Source organism: Nerophis ophidion, linkage group LG06 (assembly GCF_033978795.1).
Source record: "Nerophis ophidion isolate RoL-2023_Sa linkage group LG06, RoL_Noph_v1.0, whole genome shotgun sequence".
NCBI lineage: Eukaryota > Metazoa > Chordata > Actinopteri > Syngnathiformes > Syngnathidae > Nerophis > Nerophis ophidion.
Genome location: NC_084616.1, coordinates 72,860,611 through 72,882,354, shown reverse-complemented (window position 1 = coordinate 72,882,354; position 21,744 = coordinate 72,860,611).

Here is a 21,744-nt window from a genome sequence, read left to right as displayed (position 1 = left end):
AGTTTGTTTTAAGACCATTTGACTGTCTTGTCTGAAGGGTATGCATCTGAACATAAGTCTTATGAAAAGCATCTGCCATGCATGTCACAGAGGTGCAGTGTAAAAAAATATGTCTCCTCACTTTGTCCACCTGCCTCACATCTCCAAAGCCGAAGCGTGTTTCTTTCACCTTTCACTTGGGAGCAGCCATTATTAATGTCTTCTTCCTGTCAGCCTGATAATGATGTGTGCAGCCTCCGTTCCGAGTGAACTACAGAGACCCCTTGGTGGTTTGGTGTGTGATGTGGAAAGGAAGCTGTGTGCGACTCCCCTTTTATACAAATAACTTTCTACCTTCCAACACATGAAGGTAATAATTAGAGATGAAACGCATCACTACGTTAAACATCCCGACCAAACTAAATATAATGCCAGTCAAGCTTTTCCGCCATATTTCAATCAATCAATCAATCAATCAATCGATGTTTATTTATATAGCCCCAAATCACAAATGTCTCAAAGGACTGCACAAATCATTACGACTACAACATCCTCGGAAGAACCCACAAAAGGGCAAGGAAAACTCACACCCAGTGGGCAGGGAGAATTCACATCCAATGCTGACTATGAGAAACCTTGGAGAGGACCTCAAATGTTGGCAACCCCCCCCCTGTAGGGGACCGAAAGCAATGGATGTCGAGCGGGTCTAACATGATACTGTGAAAGTTCAATCCATAGTGGCTCCAACACAGCCGCGACAGTTCAGTTCAAAGCAGATCCAAGACAGCAGCGAGAGTCCCGTCCACAGGAAACCATCTCAAGCGGAGGCGGATCAGCAGCGTAGAGATGTCCCCAATCGATACAGGCGAGCGGTCCATCCTGGGTCTCGACTCTGGACAGCCAGTACTTCATCCATGGTCATCGGACCGGACCCCTCCACAAGGGATTGGGGGACATAGGAGAAAGAAAAGAAGCGGCAGATCAACTGGTCTAAAAAGGAGGTCTATTTAAAGGCTAGAGTATACAGATTTAATCTCATCTACTGAATTTAGGGCGGAAAAGGATGAAATACATCACAAATACCCAAATCACCTCAATCCCCTTGATGCCCCTTTAGGAAGGTTACGACTCTAAAAGTACAAAGACATCACACAGCTGGTCACTCTGCCATTGGATCCTGTCCAATATGTGAATCTGTAAAGATCAACCTAGGGAAGACGGCAAAGTTAACACATAAATATTACTCAAAGCTAAATTCTTATCGGTCTGGTCTGTACATCAAAGGGTGTTGCATGAATATTCAATCGATCAATCAAAGTTTACTTACCTACTCAGTGACCTAATGGTTAGAGCAGGGGTCACCAACCTTTTTGAAAGCAAGAGCTACTTCTTGGGTACTGATTAATGCGAAGGGCTACCAGTTTGATACACACTTAAATAAATTGCCAGAAATAGCCAGTTTGCTCAATTTACCTTTAATAAATAAATCTATATATATAAAAAAATGGATATTTCTGTCTGTCATTCCGTCGTACATTTTTTTTTCCTTTTACGGGAGGTATTTTGTAGAGAATAAATGATGAAAAAACACTTAATTGAACGGTTTAAAAGAGGAGAAAACACTAAAAAAATGAAAATACAATTTTGAAACAGTTTATCTTCAATTTCGACTCTTTAAAATTCAAAATTCAACCTAAAAAAATGAAGAGGAAAAACTAGCTAATTCAAATCGTTTTGAAAAAATTTAAAAAATATTTTATGGAATATGATTAGTAATTTTTCCTGATTAGATTAATTTTAGAATTTTGATGACATGTTTTGAATAGGTTAAAATCCATAACATATTTAACAAATTGGACCAGGCTATATTTCTAACAAAGACAAATCATTATTTCTTCTAGATTTTCCAGAACAAACATTTTAAAAGAAATTCAAAAGACTTTGAAGTAAGATTTAAATTTGATTCTAAAGATTTTCTAAATTTGCCAGAATATTTTTTTACAATTTTAATCATAATAAATTTTGAATAAATATTTCACAAATACTCTTAGTCGATAAAACAGAAGCTAAAATCAAGAATTCAATTAAAATATATTTATTATTCTTTACAATAATAAAAAAAAATCATTGAACATTGATTTAAATCGTCAGAAAAGAAGAGGAAGGAATTTAGAAGGTAAATGTGTTTAAAAATCCAAAAATAATTGTTAAGGTTGTATTTTTTTCTCTAAAATTGTATTTCTGAAAGTTATAAGAAGCAAAGTAAAAAAAATTAATAAATGTATTTAAACAAGTGAAGACCAAGTCTTTAAAATATTTTCTTGGATTTTCAAATTCTTTTTGAGTTTTGTCTCTCTTAGAATTAAACATTTCTACCGCTTATTCGCTTTGGGGTCGCAGGGGGGCGCTGGTGCCTATCTCATTTACAATCGGGCGGAAGGCGGTGTACACCTTGGACAAGGGTGTAATCGCAAAGTCATCACAGATAGACAGACAACATTCACACTCACATTCACACACTAGGGCCCATTTAGTGTTGCCAATCAACCTATCCCCAGGTGCATGTCTTTGGAAGTGGGAGGAAGCCGGAGTACCCGGAGGGAACCCACGCATTCACGGGGAGAACATGCAAACTCCACACAGAAAGATCCTGAGTCCAGGATTGAACCCTGACTACTCAGCACCTTCGTATTGTGAGGCAGACGCACTAACCCCTCTCCCACCCCGAAGCCCATTTATATATATATATATATATATATATATATATATATATATGTATATATATGTATATATGTATATATATTTTTATTTTTTTTTTATTTTTATTTATTTATATATTTTTTTTCTGGTAAAGTGACAATGAGTGCCTACTTGGAGTCACACAGGTTTGAAATTCACAATATTTAGCGTGCAATAAGAATTATATCGGATTTTCCACTTTCATTATAACCATATGGTTGGAAAAAATCCGAGGACGCACACTTAAATAGATTTTGCGACAAGGTGCGGCAGGATTTAGGTGAAACGTGGTCCCAATTTTGAGCAACATAATGCCAGGACTAACACACTTTTAAATCCTCGTGTGGGTGAGCTCACCGGCTGAGCAGGCTTCGGTGAAAGCTGAAGGCACCGAAAGCGGAGCTAAGTAGTTTTCATACATTTTCTCCCCCCTTCATCATTTTCCGATACAAAACTCCTCATGTGAATTTAGTTTGGTTTTAATGCGTTCAGCCTCAGGTGCTGTGGGTATTAGTGAAATGGGACTGTTTTGTTTTCAGCAATGCAGTTTCCTATTTGGGGTCTTAGAAGAATGAGTCATTTTGTGAATGAGGAGAAAAATAAGAAGCCCATGTACAGTTGTGGTCAAAAGTTTACAACATAATGTCATGGCTGTCTTGAGTTTCTAATCATTTCTACAACTTTGTTTTGTGATACAGTGATTGGAGCACATACTTGTTGGTAATTTTAAAAAAAATCATTAAGTTTGGTTCTTTTATGAATTTATTATGGGTCTAATATTTGGTTACATGTCCCTCGGCAGGTTTCACTGCAATAAAGCGATTTTGGTTGCCATCCACAAACTTCTGGCTGTCATGTTTTGTGGTCACGTTCTGTTTGGTTTTGGACTCTTTGGGCACTCTTGTTTGTTTTTGTCACCATGACTACCACTCACTTTTCACCTGTCATGTCACGCACCTGCTTCATTTGGACTCATGCACCTGTTAATAAACTCAGCATTATTAGAGCCTGTAGTCGCCAGGCAGTCAGCCCGGCGACATCACCTCCCACACACCCATGTTATCCATGCCGATGACCCATGCTCTTTCTCAGTCACAGTAAGTGTTTTCATTTTTTGTTGTCCAAAGTTTTGCCTTAGTGCAAGTTTTAGTTTTCATTGCCAAGTTTTTGTACATCCTCTGTGAGCGCCTTTCGTTTGTTTGTATTTTTGAGTTAAGATTAAATAATGTCATTACTTTCACGTCATGTCCGGTCCAGTCGCTTTGCACCACGGGAAAACAAACCACACCATAGTCCACGCCGTGACACTGGCAAGCTTCTGGTTGAGTTTTTTTTTTGCCACTCCTCTTTACCAAATGGACACAGCGTTGTACAACAGTGTTCTCCCATATTAAGAAGATTACCCGGCAAGGTAAAGTGGATTATTTTTTTGTTCCTAATCATTTTAAGGTGTTAAAGTTAAGGAGTTTTTTTTTTGCAAACTGTGTAAAACTTGAGCTTGGATTGAGGTTGTTTCGTCCACGCAGAAGAAAGTTAGCACGAGCGAGACGTGAATGTGAGTACATCTTCAAGTTTATTTATAGACTATAATACAAAACAGGGAAAACAAGGACACGCTCAATGACGGGTAATAATCTAGGCCAAGGGTGTCAAACTCTGGCCCGGGGGCCAAATTTGGCCCGCCGTGTACTTTCATTTGGCCCTTGAGGCAATATCAAATTAAAATTAGAGCTGGCCCGCCGGTATTATACAGCGGCGGTGTCGCTGTAACACCGCATTCACCGCTAATACTCATACTTGCTAACGCCCCCCCCCCCCGCCCCCTGATTTTCCAAGGAGACTCCCAAATTTCAGTGCCCCTCACAAAAATCAGAGGGGGCAATCATTCTCCCAAATTTCTCCCGATTCCTACCTGGACAACAATATTGGGGGCGTGCCTCAAGCGTCCTCTAAAACTTTTCGTCACGTCCGCTTTTCCTACGTATATGTGGCTTTTACACACACACACACGCTAATGCAATGCAAGCTTGGTCAACAGACATACAGGTCACACTGAGGGTGGCCGTATAAACAACTTTAAGACTGTTACAAATATGCGACACATTGTGAACCAACACTAAACGAGAATGACAAGCACATTTCGGGAGAACATCCGCACTGTAACACAACATAAACCCCGTTTCTTTTCTTTTTCTTCTATGTCCCACTCTCCCTTGTGGAGGGGGTCCGGTCCGATCCGGTGGCCATGTACTGCTTGCCTGTGTATCGGCTGGGGACATCTCTGCGATGCTGATCCGCCTCCGCTTGGGATGGTTTCTTGCTGGCTCCGCTGTGAACGGGACTCTCGCTGCTGTGTTGGATCCGCTTTGGACTGGACTCTCGCGACTGTGTTGGATCCATTGTGGATTGAACTTTCACAGTATCATGTTAGACCCGCTCGACATCCATTGCTTTCCTCCTCTCCAAGGTTCTCATAGTCATCATTGTCACCGACGTCCCACTGGGTCATTATTGTCACCGATGTCCCACTGGGTGTGAGTTTTCCTTGCCCTTATGTGGGCCTACCGAGGATGTCATGGTGGTTTGTGCAGCCCTTTGAGACACTAGTGATTTAGGGCTATATAAGTAAACATTGATTGATTGATTGATTGATAAACACAACAGAACAAATACACAGAACCCTTTGCAGCACTACCTCTACCTGGACGCTACAATATAAAAATGTATTATTAGCCTGTGGGAAAAGATTATTTTGATATTTACCTGAGAAGGCTACAAAAAGAAAAAAGGCATTCAATTTCTATTCAAATTTGATTTGATATGCCATTGCTATTTTTAGATTATTAGTATTATTTGAAACTCAATTTTGCATGTCACTATAAAGTTATATAAGTCTCGCTTGTTCAATATTCAATGCAAAACTTGTTTGGGTCCCTATTAAAATGTTAATTTGTTCAACCTTGGCCCGCGGCTTTGTTCAGTTTAAAATTTTGGCCCACTCTGTATTTGAGTTTGACAGCCCTGATCTAGGCTATGAAACACAAACGGGAAACAAAAACACTTGCTCGATGGCATGAATAATGCACATAAACAAATGACTTAGCACAAAGGCAATTGACCATGAACTATAAACAAAAAACTTACATGACAAGGAACTGTGGACCAGGGAATGAAGGTAGGAACAGCATGGGTAGGGTGTGTGAAGATGCCAGACTGAACACTTGGCAACTACCGGTTTAAATAATACCAATGATAATTACAAGCAGGTGTGAAAACTGAGGACAGGGGCGTGACATGACAGGTGAAAACTAATGAGTTGGCATGGAGACGAAAACAAACCAGGAAGTGCCAAGACAGAACTAAATGTCCAAAAAACTAAACATAACCTGACCAAACATGGCAAAAACCAAAACATAATCTTACAGGCGTGACAAACTGTGAGTGCACCACTGAGATAGCGGATGAAAACAAGGACAGCTCAGCTAGTTGTTGTTCGTTTGGATTTTTTTATTAAATAGAAAGTTGATCCATTGCCCTCTTATTATATTTGCTTGATATATTGTACTGTATAGCGCTTTATATTGTATACAAACTTTTATAAAAGTATGGACTTTCGTGTACATCCTTTCTCATTTAGAAATGTGCTTCAATTTACAAACCCTGTTCAAGAACCCCATCCATCCATTTTCTACTGCTTATTCCCTTCGAGGTCATTGGAGCCTATCTCAGCTACAATCGGGCGGAAGGCGGTATACACCCTGGACAAGTCGCCATCTCACCGCAGGGCCAACACAGATAGACATACAACTTTCACACTCACATTCTCACACTAGTGTCAATAATTCCACACTTAAGTCGCTCCTGAGTATAAGTCGCACCCCGGGCCAAACTATGAAAAAAACTGCGACTTATAGTCCGCAAAATACGGTACACATAAAGAGAAAAAAAAAAACACATGTCAACAGTGATGCCGTGACTGAACTAAACTTCCGTAAAATAAGTCGACAGGAAGTGACCCTAGTCTTCGTGCATGGGTCTTCCGGAACCGGTTGGATAGTGACAGTGCAACACACAAAAAAACGTTTTAATCCCTTGCTCGATGGCCGCGGCAGACACACGTGACTCCGAAGAGTGCAAATAAACGGAACGCGATAATGCGAGAAACGTTTAAAAAATAATTAAATAAAAAAAGGGAGAAATGTTGGGGTTGTGAGAAGAAAAGAGCCTGAAAACGCCACATTAGTTCCCTCCCCTACCCCCCCCCCGCTGGTGGATGCAGTATAGTCGCCATGATAGTGCGTGGTGACGAGAGCTAATGGACGATGTCATGCAAAATTAAAAGGATTCCACTCCCTCCTCCTTCTTTGCATGTTCCGCTTGATTGATAGTCTACTCGACGTTCCTCTACATTTAGATGTAATCAGGGCTGTCTTATCAGAGAAGATGAAAGCCTGCTCTATTCCGGGGTTGCTTCCATTTATACGTCGCCTATGACACAGCCACTTAATTTATCAGTGACATATCACAGCCATACCAGCGTTGGAAAGTGACGTACGACACACTTCCAAAACCGGCACTTAGACACGCGCGCTTTATGCCTGGGAATTGTATCTGTTAGGAATAATGCAGACAGATGTGCCCAACAGCTTTAAATTAGATCATTTTGATGTTGACATATGTTCCCTCAGATGAATTACCGTATTTCCTTGAATTGCCGCCTAGAATTTACTGCCGGGTCAAATTCGTTTCGCAAAATATTAATTTTATTAGCGCATGTCTAGAATTTCCACAGGGTCAAACTCGTCACGTCACGAGTGACACTTCACCTGTCATCGTTTTGACCACTAAAGGAGATGAAACACCTTAAAACTCATTTGTATACTCTAGCCTTTAAATAGACTCCCTTTTTAGACCAGTTGATCTGCCGTTTCTTTTCTTTTTCTTCTATGTCCCACTCTCCCTTGTGGAGGGTGTCCGGTCCGATCTGGTGGCCATGTACTGCTTGCCTGTGTAACGGCTGGGGACATCTCTGCGCTGCTGATCCGCCTCCGCTTGGGATGGTTTCCTGCTGGCTCCGCTGTGAACGGGACTCTCGCCGCTGTGTTGGATCCGCTTTGGACTGGACTCTCGCGACTGTGTTGGATCCATTATGGATTGAACTTTCACAGTATCATGTTAGACCCGCTCGACATCCATTGCTTTCCTCCTCTCCAAGGTTCTCATAGTCATTATTGTCACCGACGTCCCACTGGGTGTGAGTTTTCCTTGCCCTTATGTGGGCCTACCGAGGATGTCGTAGTGGTTTGTGCAGCCCTTTGAGACACTAGTGATTTAGGGCTATATAAGTAAACATTGATTGATGATTGATTGAAACAATTACGTTGCCATGGTGACGAGTATAAACTAGGAAGTGTTCAACTCAGTGAAACGGCAGAGTCCAAAGCGTGATCAAACATACAGAAAAGTAAACAACAAACGATCCATGAAGTGGATCGCAACAACTCACATTTTGTTCATTTTGTGGTTTAAGCTCTAGCTGTTTCCGACGTCTACACAACAATTAGTGTAATACTCTTCCAGATCAGTAGGTGGCAGCCGGGAGCTGTTACTCTGCCAAGCTCGAGACAGCATAGACACTCACCAACAACACATCATTTACAGACTACAATAACTGGTTTGCAAAACACATTTTTAACCCAAAGAGGTGAAATTAGATAATCGCCCACGCCAGACCAGACTGTATCTGGTTTAAACCACGGTATAAAATCCTGGAGGATGAATACTAAAGAGGCGAATATGTATCATTTGACATTAAAAATACAAGAAGTCCTTTCGCCCCAAGTTCAGCCCTGTTACTCTGGAGAAGATTGTGTCGGTGAACTCTGTTCCAAATGCAGTAAATTTCCTTCCCACAATTTCAGAGACGGTGCCTTCTGGTGATGAGGTATAACAAGTGTGCCAACCAACCTTATTCCTCCCTATATATCGTTCCCAAAGATGAAAGATCATGTCTGCTTTCCTGACAACCTCTGCTCATTCCCTAACGATTAACATGACAATGACCCCTTTGATTTAAAGCAGAGCCCTGACTGAAGTGGCAAGCTGGCTTTATATCTTAAGGGAACTGTGGTCATACAAAACAAATCGACATTATAGGTTCATCTAATGGAGACCTTGGCTGACTGTCACATTCTCAAAGTCAAGTTAATTCCACGGCGGGTGTGTCATCATCTCTGCCAGGATTTGACATTCCTCCAGAGGTTACGGTGATCGTGACTGGACCGATGTGGCGTGCATCCTGGGGGGGGGATTTGAGTTCCAAGCGGCCTTGTGATTAGAGAAGAACCATAAAGTTAAAAAATGGGCAGACTTGATGAGATTGTTGTCCTGTGACCAGAAGTGGGTAGAGTACCCAAAAGCAGTACTCAAATAACAGTATCAATCAATCAATCAATGTTCATTTATATAGCCCTAAATCACTAGTGTCTCAAAGGGCTGCACAAACCACAACACAAACCACTACAACATCCTCGGTAGGCCCACATAAGGGCAAGGAAAACTCACAATGAGGACTATGAGAACCTTGGAGAGAACCACAAATGTGGGGACCGAAAGCAATGGATGTCGATCGTGTCTAACATGATACTGTGAAACGTTTAGTCCATAGTGGATCCAACACAGCCGCGAGAGTCCAGTCCGAAGCGGATCCAACACAGCAGCGAGAGTCCCGTCCACAGTGGAGCCAGCGGGAAACCATCCCAAGCGGAGGCGGATCAGCAGCGCAGAGATGTCCCCAGCCGATACACAGGCGAGCGGTCCATCCTGGGTCCCGACTCCGGACGAGTGGTCCATCCTGGGTCCCGATTCTGGACAGCCAGAACTTCATCCATGGACATTGGACCGGACCCCCTCCACAAGGGAGAGTGGGACATAGGAGAAAAAGAAAAGAAACGGCAGATCAACTGGTTCAAAAAGGGAGTTTAATTGAAGGCTAGAGTATACAAATGAGTTTTAAGATGAGACTTAAATGTTTTTACTGAGGTGGCATCTCGAACTGTTACCGGGAGGGCATTCCAGAGTACTGGGGGCCCAAGAGTACTGGCTGCACAAGCCACAACGACATCCGCGGATCATCGCCCACTTAAGGGCAAGGAAAAACTCACAACCCAGTGGGATGTCAATGAAAATGACTATGAGAAACCTTGGAGAAACCGGACGCAATGGACGTCGAGTGGGTCTGACATAATATTGAGAAAGTCCAGTCCGTAGTGGCTCTAACATAATAGTGAGAGTCCAGTCCATCGTGGGTGTCAGGCTTGCCCCTGACAGGTTGTTTGTGTTTTAGTGTTTTCTGTGTGTGTGTAGTTGTGAAGAAACGCAGCCGAGGGGCCGACAGCGGGCTGAGAGAGGCGCTCAGGACCAAGATGGAGGCCAGGAGGCGGAGCATGCGGCGGCGAGGAGAGGCGTGACGCACGCGTAGCGGCAGGAGGACGGCAATCGGAGTCAGGTGCGTAGGACACACACCTGCTCACTGTCTGCGCATCTGCTCCTAGACTTTAAGAGAGGCGAAGGGGGCACCATCGGGGAGAGAGAGGAGGAAACCACGGCAGCCCGACCACGAGCCGGACAACCGAGATCACGCCAAAATGAGTCCCCGCCACAGACACAGCAGGCGAACACCGAAAGGTGCAGCGCGACCGGGAGGAGGAGTCGGCGCAATAGAAATGGGCGCGCCAGACTGGCCCGAAGAAAGGTCGTGTGAAACAATAAAAGTAAATCAAACCTGCTACGACGCGTCGTGTGTCCAGTGTCACCGCAACCCACACGAGGACGGCTGGGAGTCCGTCACAGTAGTATTTCCTGCCTTTAGTTCCTGTCAGCGCTCTTATTTTGTCTGTTTCCTGTCTTTCTCCCTGAGTGCTGTGTCCCCTCAGCTGTGGCTTATTGGCACCTGGCCACACCTGGTGTCAATCAGCCCGTTTCTATTTAGACCTGTCTTCCCATCCAGTCAGTGCTGGATTATTGTCATGTATTGTCGCTTCTGTATTGACGCTCCTGTCGTGTCGTGCCGTGTCGTGTCAATATCAGTTCTACTTGTCGTTCCTACTGGGCTTGTCACTGCAGCGTAGCGCTAAGCTTAATTCGTTAGATGTTTGTAGCTGACGGTTTTTTGTTCCTTGCTTCCAGTTTGTTTTCATATTACAAGTATGACTTCTGTTTTCATGTTCGCTACCCGCTAGCTTCCACGCTAGGCCCTTTTGTTTTTGCTAGCTTCCATGCTAAGCTCTTTTTGTTTTGTTTTCCGCCTCGTCCGCAATTTTTGTTGTACCCCTTTGGTTTGTTCTTGTTTTAGTATCTTTATTAAATTATGTTTTCTCACTCCAAGCCTGCCTCCATCTCTGCATCTTGGGGTTCGTCACCAACTAACTCTGACAGAGGGGCCAGCAGGAGACCATCCCGAGCGGAGACTGGTCAGCAGCGCAGAAATGTCCACCCCGGGTCCCGACTCTGGACAGCCAGCACTTTATCCATGTCCACCGGACCTGTTTAAGAAAAAAAAAACAGCCCCACTCCACAAGGGAGAGGGGGGCAAAGGAGAAATGAATGTAAACGGCAGATCAACTGGTCTACAAAGGCGGTCTATTTGAACGCTAGAGTATATAAATGAGTTTTAAGATGGGACTTAAATGCTTCTACTAAGGTAGCATCTCTAACTGTTACCGGGAGGGCATTCATAGTACTGGAACCCGAATAGAAAACGCTCTGTAGCCCGCAGACTTTTTTTGGGCTCTGGGAAACACTACTAAGCCGTACTTCTTCGAACGCAGATTTCTTGCCGGGACATATTGAACAAAACAATCGGCAAGATAGGCTTGAGCTAGACCGTGTAGTATTTTCGTACCGTTTTGTGATTTTTTGGGGGGGGTGCATTAGTGCCCAAGGCATGGGTAACTTACACATCTGTGAAGGCACCATTGATGCTGAAAGGTACATACAGGTTTCGGAGCAACATATGTTGTCATCCAAGCAACGTTATCATGGGCGCCCCTGCTTATTTCAGCAAGACAATGCCAAGCCACGTGTTACAACAGCGTGGCTTAGTGGTAAAAGAGTCCGGGTATTGAAAATGTGTGGAGCATTATTAGCTGTACGTCGAGCAAGAATGGGGAAGATTTCCACCTGAAAAGCTTCAAAAATTGCTTTCCTCAGTTCCCAAACGTTTAATTAGTGTTGTTAAAAGGAAAGGCCATGTAACACAGTGGTAAAAACGCCCCTGTACTAACTTTTTATCAATATGTTGATGCCAAAGAAAATAAGTTTCTCAGTTCGAACGTTAAATATGCTGTATTTGCAGTATATTTAATTGAATATAAGTTGAAAGGGATGTACAAATCATTGTATTCTGTCTTTATTTACAAATTACACAACGTGAAAACCTTTTTTTTTTTTCCGCATAACACCTGCCCTATGGTTAAAGAACACTGATGTAGACCACTAGGTTGTGTTTTAAATTTAGATCAAAATCATCATAGGTCCTCTTCAATTCATGAATGAGCTGAGAAAATATTGTTATAGATATTTAAAGATGGATGTTATTGTTGGATTTAAAAAAAAAAAATGTTGTTTGTTCTTCTTACTCATTTAATATTGCAAATATTTAGTCCCTACATGCATTTCAAACGGGGCCAAAATGACTAAAATCTCTCTCAGTAGTAATTAATCTTGTCCATAAGCAGGGGTTTACTCGGCAGTCTGTGTTCTGTTACTGTAAATCAGGGAGGGGAAAAATGTGTCTCATCAACACAGATTTAGAAGCGTCTCCCTTTGGTATAAAAGCAAGCCGGGAAAATCTCTCTAAATTGAAAACAGTGGCATTGATAGGAAAATAATGTCGATCCATCATTCACTGGTCGTCCCTAAACACCATGGTCTAAATTAGTAAAGGGGGAGTGGGGGGAATCGACAATCATATCAGTGATAAATCACTGTACTGGTCTCAGAAGTGTAATTATGCTTGAATAGCAGAGCAAAACTTTTTTATTTTTTTATTTAATCTTCAAAGCCAAGATCAAACATTTTTTTTTTCATTATTATTAATTTTTTGTATTGAAAAGACATCATTTTGATGTTGACATATGTTCCCTCAGATGAATTACCGTATTTCCTTGAATTGCCGCCTAGAATTTACTGCTGGGTCAAACTCGTTTCGCAAAATATTATTTTTATTAGCACATGTCTAGAATTTCCACCGGGTCAAACTCGTCACGTCACGAGTGACACTTCGCCTGTCATCATTTTCAAAATAAGGGATGCTGATTTCAATAATTTGAAATCGCATAAAGGGAAGAAGATTAAGAGCTATTCAGTAGGATTTAAGGTCCATGCGATTGAACATGCTAAAAAGAACAGTAAGCAGCTGTGTTTTATTAATATAGATTAGATTAGATTAGATTAGATAGTACTTTATTTATTCCGTCAGGAGAGTTCCTTCAGGGAAATTACAATTTTCAGCACAATCCCATTCCATATACCGTAGCTGCGTGTGTCAAATATGAGTCATTAAATGACTCCCGCTTCCTGGTGGTAGAGGGCGCTAGTGATCCTTCTTGCGACTACTCGCCTATTATTAATTTTTTGTATTGAAAAGACAGAACAAGAATATTTGTCTTTTTCTGTTCTTCAAGCATTTCAGTATGATTGGGGATAAAAACTTTAGTCGAGGGGTCACCAACCTATTTTAAAATAAAGAGCTACTTCTTGGGTACTGATTCATGCGAAGGGCTACCAGTTTGATACACACTTAAATAAATTGCCAGAAATAGCCAATTTAGTCAATTTACCTTTAATAAATACATTTATATATATATATAAAAAAGGGTATTTCTGTCTGTCATTCCACCATACATTTTTCCTTTCACGGATGTTTTTTTGTAGAGAATAAATGATGAAAAAAACACTTAATGAACAGTTTAAAAGAGGAGAAAACACAAAAAAAATGAAAATTAAATTTTGAAACATAGTTTATCTTCAATTTCGACTCTTTAAAGTTCAAAATACAACCAAAAAAAATGAAGAGAAAAACTAGCTTATTTGAATCTTTTTGAAAAAATTTATTATGGAACATCATTAGTAATTTTTCCTGATTAAGATTAATTTTAGAATTTTGATGACATGTTTTAAATAGGTTAAAATGCAATCTGCACTTTGTTAAAATATATAACAAATTGGACCAAGCTATATTTCGAACAAAGACAAATCATTATTTCTTCTAGATTTTCCAGAACAAAAATTTTAGAAGAAAATCCAAAAACTTTGAAATAAGATTTAAATTGGATTCTACAGATTTTCTAGATTTGGCAGAATTTTTTTATTTTTATTTTAATCATTATAAGTTTGAAGAAATATTTAACAAATATTCTTTGTCGAAAAAACAAGCTAAAACCAAGAATTAAATTAAAATGTATTTATTATTCTTTACAATAATAATAATAAAAAAATACATGAACATTGTTTTAAATTGTCAGGAAAGAAGAGGAAGGAATTTAAAAGGTAAAAAAGTGTATATGTTTAAAAATCCTAAAATCATTTTTAAGGTTTTATTTTTTTCTCTAAAATTGTCTTCCTGAAAGTTATAAGAAGCAAAGTAAAAAAATAAATGAATTTATTCAAACAAGTGAAAACCAAGTCTTTAAAGTATTTTCTGGGATTTTCAAATTCTATTTGAGTTTTGTCTCTCTTAGAATTAAAACATGTCGAGCAAAGCAAGACCAGCTTGCTAGTAAATAAATACAATTTAAAAAAAATAGAGGCAGTTCACTGGTAAGTGCTGCTATTTGAGCTATTTTTAGAACAGGCCAGCGGGCGACTCATCTGGTCCTTACGGGCGACCTGGTGCCTGTGGGCACCGCGTTGGTGACCCCTGCTTTAGTCCAATCCAGGGGTGTCCAAACGTTTCCCAGAAAAACTATTTGATACATGAAATATACTAAAACTAATACAATGTAGGTCATTTTTTTTTATTTGATTTGCCTTTTTGTAATTGTTTACATCTGTAAAGCACGAGATTTGCTTTCTACTATCATTTCTTACTAATAATGCTAATTTTTCTCTGTGAACGAAAACCTTGTTGAGGGCTTCAGGATGCTCAAAAACATTCTTGTATGAATAAAAAAAAATGTTAAAAATGTTCATCCCTAACAAGGACACACATTAAATCATCAAAGCCCATAGAGTAAAACACACAGGTTGTCGACTATTTTGGTTTTCGGGTGCCATTTTTGAGCGGAATACAGTGACAATATGGTAAATCACATACAGTCGCGATCAGCAGTTTGTAAACTGTAAAGTGACGTCATACGCAAATATGGTATTAGCTTTCACTGTTATGCTGATGACACCCAACTCTACATGCCCCTAAAGCTGACCAACACGCCGGACTGTAGTCAGCTGGAGGCGTGTCTTAATGAAATTAAACAATGGATGTAGGCTAATTTTTTGCAACTTAACGCCCAAAAAACGGAAATGCTGATTATCGGTCCTGCTAGACACCGACCTCTACTTAATAATACAACTTTAACACTTGACAACCAAATAATAAAACAAGGTGACTCTGTAAAAAATCTGGGTATTATCTTCCACCCAACTCTCTCCTTTGAGTCACACATTAAAAGCGTTACTAAAACGGCCTTCTTTCATCTCCGTAATATCGCTCAAATTCGCTCCATTCTGTCCACTAAAGACGCTGAGATCATTATCCATGCGTTTGTTACGACTCGTCTCGATTACTGTAACGTATTATTTTCGGGTCTCCCCATGTCTAGCATTAAAAGATTACAGTTGGTACAAAATGCGGCTGCTAGACTTTTGACAAGAACAAGAAAGTTTGATCACATTACGCCTGTACTGGCTCACCTGCACTGGCTTCCTGTGCACTTAAGATGTGACTTTAAGGTTTTACTACTTACGTATAAAATACTACACGGTCTAGCTCCAGCCTATCTTGCCGATTGTATTGTACCATATGTCCCGGCAAGAAATCTGCGTTCAAAAGACTCCGGCTTATTAGTGATTCCCAAAGCCCAAAAAAAGTCTGCGGGCTATAGAGCGTTTTCCGTTCAGGCTCCAGTACTCTGGAATGCCCTCCCGGTAACAGTTCGAGATGCTACCTCAGTAGAAGCATTTAAGTCTCACCTTAAAACTCATCTGTATACTCTAGCCTTTAAATGAACTCCTTTTTAGACCAGTTGATCTGCCGCTTCTTTTCTTTGTTCTCCTATGTCCCCCCCTCCCTTGTGGAGGGGGGTCCGGTCCGATGACCATGGATGAAGTACTGGCTGTCCAGAGTCGAGACCCAGGATGGACCGCTCGTCGGGACCCAGGATGGAGCGCTCGCCTGTGTATCGGTTGGGGACACGTCTACGCTCCTGATCCACCTCCGCTTGGGATGGTTTCCTGTGGACGGGACTCTCGCTGCTGCCTTGGATCCGCTTTGAACTGAACTCTCGCGGCTGTGTTGGAGCCACTATGGATTGGACTTTCACAGTATCATGTTAGACCCGCTCGACATCCATTGCTTTCGGTCCCCTAGAGGGGAGGGGTTGCCCACATCTGAGGTCCTCTCCAAGGTTTCTCATAGTCAGCATTGTCACTGGCGTCCCACTGGATGTGAATTCTCCCTGCCCACTGGGTGTGAGTTTTCCTTGCCCTTTTGTGGGTTCTTCCGAGGATATCGTAGTCGTAATGATTTGTACAGTCCTTTGAGACATTCGTGATTTAGGGCTATATAAATAAACATTGATTGATTGATTGATCCATCCATCCATCCATCCATTTTCTACCGCTTATTCCCTTTCGGGGTCGCGGGGGGCGCTGGCGCCTATCTCATAAAGAACATAATCCTCGTCTCCATGGCGACAAATGAAGTAAGTGTCTTACAAGTATCATTCCTGCAGGACGAGGAATAGCTAAACATGCTCCCCGACATCAAAATGTAAACAAACGCCATAGGTGGCTCTACAACTGATTATTATTATTATTTAGTATTGACTTGGTAGTTACTTTGTTTTTACTCAGTATTTACTTGGTAGTTACCCTGTTTTTACTCCGACTCTGAGGAAGATGGTTGAGAGGTAATGATACCAAGTACAGGAGCGTATCTGGTCGATACTACTATGTTTACATCGATATTTTTTGGCATCACATCTTCTTTCATTTAAAAAAAATTGTGTTTTATGTTTATAAACTCTGGAAATATGTCCCTGGACACATGAGAACTTTGAATATGACCAATGTATGATCCTGTAACGACTTGGTATCAGATTGATAACCAAATTGTGGTAACATTCAAAACTAATGTAAAGTATCAAACAACAGAAGAATACGTGATTATTACATTTTAACAGAAGTGTAGATAGAACTAGTTAAAAGAGAAAGTAAGCAGATATTAACAGTAAATGAACAAGTAGATTAATAATTCATTTTCTACCACTTGTCCTTAATAATGTTGACAAAATAATAGAAAGATAAATGACACAATATGTTACTGAATATGTCAGCAGACTAACTTTGGAGCCTTTGTTTGTTTACTTTCTATTAAAAGACAAGTTGTCTTGTATGTTCACTATTTTATAAAAGGACTTAACTGCAATAAGAAACATATGTTTAATGTACTGTAAAGTTTTTGTTAAAATAAAGCCTATAATGCGATTATTTTGGTGGTCCCCTTTATTTGTATACGGGGTGGTATAGCTCGGTTGGTAGCAACTTGAGGGTTGCAGGTTCGATCCCCGCTTTTGCCATCCTAGTCACTGCCGTTGTGTCCTTGGGCAAGACACTTTACCCACCTGCTCCCAGTGCCACCCACACTGGTTTTAATGTAATTTAGATATTGGGTTGCACTATGTAAAGTGCTTTGAGTCTCTAGAGAAAAGCGCTATATAAATACAATTCACTTCACTTCACTACAGCTCGGTTGGTAGAGTGGCCGTGCCAGCAACTTGAGGGTTGCAGGTTCGATACCCGCTTCCACCATCCTAGTCACTACCGTTGTGTCCTTGGGCAAGGGACTTTACCCACCTGCTCCCAGTGCCACCCACACTGGTTTCAATGTAACTTAGATATTGGGTTTCACTATGTAAAATGCTTTGAGTCATTAGAGAAAAGTGCTATATAAATACATGTATTATAATAATAATTTACAAAAACACCGAAAAGTACCGAAAACATTTTTGTACCGGTACCAAAATATTGGTATCGTTAAAACACTACACCAGTGTTAAAAAAATAAAATAAAGTAAATCAACACAAGTGGATTGAGAATAAAATGTCCGTCCACATAAAAACATATCCACCGGCTGTCATGTACATTTTGTCCAAGTCGTAAAACGCAACCACATTATGACTGGCACATATAACTAGTGTCAGGCTTGTCCCTGACTGTTTGACTATGTTTTCTCCCTGGGCGCTGTTTCCCCTCAGCTGCGGTTGACTGGCACCTGGTCACACCTGGTGTCAATCAGCCCGCTCCTATTTTTACCTGCTTTGTCCTCCATTTACACTGCAAAAACTGAAATCTAAGTAAGATGAAATATCTCAAATAAGGGTGATATTTGCTTATTTTCTGTCTGATAAGATAATTATTTTCACTAAGCAGATTTTATGTTAGAGTCTTTTACTTGTTTTAAGGGTTTTGCTCCTAAAAGATCTCAGTAAGATACTACAGCTTGTTTCCGACATTTTATGACCTATTTTGAGTAAAATATGCTTGAAACTGTTTTTGTCCAAGTGTCCAAAACACACCCAGCAATGGTGCACAGGAAGGCGGGGAAGAAGAGGGGGAAAAGGCGGCCAAAATGTTCATAAGTCCCAATTGTGTCCAAAATACCTCCCCGGGGTTTCAGTCCCACGAGTCCCGCCGCCGGACACACAAATCCCGGGATACAAAACATTTCCAAAACGCACCCAGCAAAGTCCCACGGGAAGTAGGGGGGAAAAATTTGAAAAAGTCGGCAAAAGTCCCCCCAAATTTTCTAAATACCTACCAAGGTTCGAGTCCCAACCGGGTTCGAGTTTGAGTTTGAGTGCACACTCGAACCCGAGTGGGACTTTTGAACATTTCACCGACTTTTCTCACTTTTCTCCCCACCTCTCCGTGGGACTTTGCTGGGTGCGTTTTGGACACTTTGAGCATCCCGGCCGGCGGCAGAACTTGTGGGACTCGAACCTGTGTAGGTATTTTGAACATTTTTGGGACTTTTGTTGACTTTTCCAACTTTCATCCCCCCTCCCCATGGGACTCGGCGGGGTGTGTTATGGACATTTTGGCCATCCCGGGACTTGCGCGGCCATACATAAGATTTTATACTTGTTTTAAGTGTTTAGGTCCTAAATGATCTCAGTAAGATATTACAGCTTGTAGCTGAGATTTGATGACCTATATTGAGTAAAACATGCTTGAAACTAGAATATCAAATGTTGCAAAGTTGTGTCATCAACACTCACAAGTATAAAACTACTTTTTAAAGTAAGAATTTCTTATTTTAGGAACGTAAAACAAAATCATGACTTTGACACAATTGTTTCTCATATTAAAACAGATGACAGCCAAATAGACTGCCGTTTTATTTTCAATGAAACAATAGAAACTACGTACTCGTATAGTAGTACACTTGTTATTAGTGAGAATATACTTATCTTAAGGTATTTTTGGGTTCTTGAAGTGAGCTAATTTTACTTGTTTTGAAAAGTCTTGACAAGCCAAATTTTCTTGTTCTATTGGCAGATAATTTTGCTTAGTTCAAGTAAAATACCCCTCATTTTTTTTTTTTTTTTCTTGTTTTTGAACACTGACTTTTTGCAGTGTAGAGCTGGATTATTGTCGTTGCTACCTGTCATGTCGTGTCGTGTCAATTCAGCGTTGCGGTAAGCTATATTCGGTAGCTGTTTGTAGCTTACTGTCTTTTGTTCCCTGTGAAGTGAATTGTATTTATATAGCGCTTTTCTCAAGTGACTCAAAGCGCTTTACATAGTGAAACCCAATATCTAAGTTACATTTAAACCAGTGTGGGTGGCACTGGGAGCAGGTGGGTAAAGTGTCTTGCCCAAGGACACAACGGCAGTGACTAGGATGGCGGAAGCGGGAATCGAACCTGCAACCCTCGAGTTGCTAGCACGGCCACTCTACCAACCCAGTTGTGTTTGTTCATAGCCAAGTTTGTTATCCGCCTCGTGCGCGCTTTTTGTTCGTACCCTTTTGTTCGGTTTTTGTCTTAGTGTTTTATTAAATCCTGTTTACCTGCAAAATGCCTGCCGCCTTCTTTGCATCTTGGAGTTCGTCACAAACAAATCCTGACAAATAACGGCCTAATGGTTAGAGCAGGGGTGCCCATTACGTCGATCACGATCGACTGGTCGATCTCGGAGGGTGTGTCAGTCGATCTCAAGCCAGGCATTAAAAAATAGACATAAAAATGAGCAATCATCAATCATACCAAGACTTCACTTTCGTCAGTTGTTTGACATTCTCGGCACCCGAGGATCTTGTGAGATGACGCTGGCTGCTGCGAGCTCATATTTAAGAAAAAAATCACTGACAGGGCGGACGCAGAGAAACACATTTTATTTCTAGAGACTCCGTACCTACTGTCAAAACTCTAAAGACCGACTGCACAGTTCCTGTCTTCACCATAAAAGACCTGTTTCATCCTGCCTGTGCTAACAAAATAAGAGTCTCAGAAAGCTAGCGTGCACAAGCTAGCAAGCTACGGAGTTTGATGCCAATGTATTTCTCCCCCGCCCTCAGCGACCGCTTTCTCACTTGCTTGCCCACCCGCACACTCACTGACGTCACTCACCTGCTGCCAGACATTAAAGGGCCACACACATATGCTACTCTCATAACAAAGTGTTTAAAAACCAGTATGCAAGTTGGACAAATGAGATGCCAAATCCAACCACTTTCATGTGGTATTGGACCGAAAGAAGGACTTTTTTTTTCTCCATTTGAAAATGCGGACGTTATCAGCACCACTGTCTAATTCCAATCAATGCAAGTCATCAGAATCAGGTAATACACCAACTTATATTCTTGTCTTCATGAAAGAAAGGAATCTATGTGTGTTAAACATGCTTGTATTATCATTAAACACCATTAACTTGTTAACAAAAATGTCTCTTTCATAAATAAATAAATATAAATTATAAATAGGAATGAGGTAGATCTCCTCGACTTGGTCAATTGAAAAGTAGCTCGCCTGCAGAGAAAGTGTGAGCGCCCCTGGGTTAGAGTGTCCGCCCTGAGATCAGTAGGTCTTGAGTCATACCAAAGACTATAAAAATGGGAGCCATTACCTCCCTGCTGATGCACTCTGCATCAAGGGTTGGAATTGGAGGTTAAATCACCAAAAATGATTCCCGGGCGTGGCCACCGCTGCTGCTCACTGCTCCCCTCACCTCCCAGGGGTGATCAATGGTGATGAGTCAAATGTAGAGGATAATTTGACCATACCTGGTGTGTGTGTGTGTGTGTGACAATCATTGGTACTTTATCTTTAAATAAGTGTACACACATTTTAAAGTATGCTTTGAATTTTCAGCAAAATGTATTTAATGCTATTTTTTGTATCGATGAAGTTGTTACTTGTGGTTTCCAAAAGTCAGTCACTTAACTCGCCATCTTGTTTTTGCTAATTTTCCCTGCAAGCTGCTCACATTTCCCCACTGCAAACGTCGCATTGTGTTGTCGGAATCACGTGATTTGAGCCAACCAGTCGGTTTGTCGGTCGTTTTTTTTTTTATTGTCGGAATTCCACAGCCAAGCCAAGCGTTCATACATTTAATGAAAAGTGTTTTTCAAATGCCCGTTCAGTTGCGGACAAAAGCAAAGATATAAAAGTCATCTTTGTGACAAACGTACTCATTAATTTTGGGTTTATATTCCCCACAGAAAACCTACGGGGCGGTGTATTGGACGATACACATTGCTTCGGGGTGCAGAGTGCATAAAATAGCTTATGGCTTTCATTGATT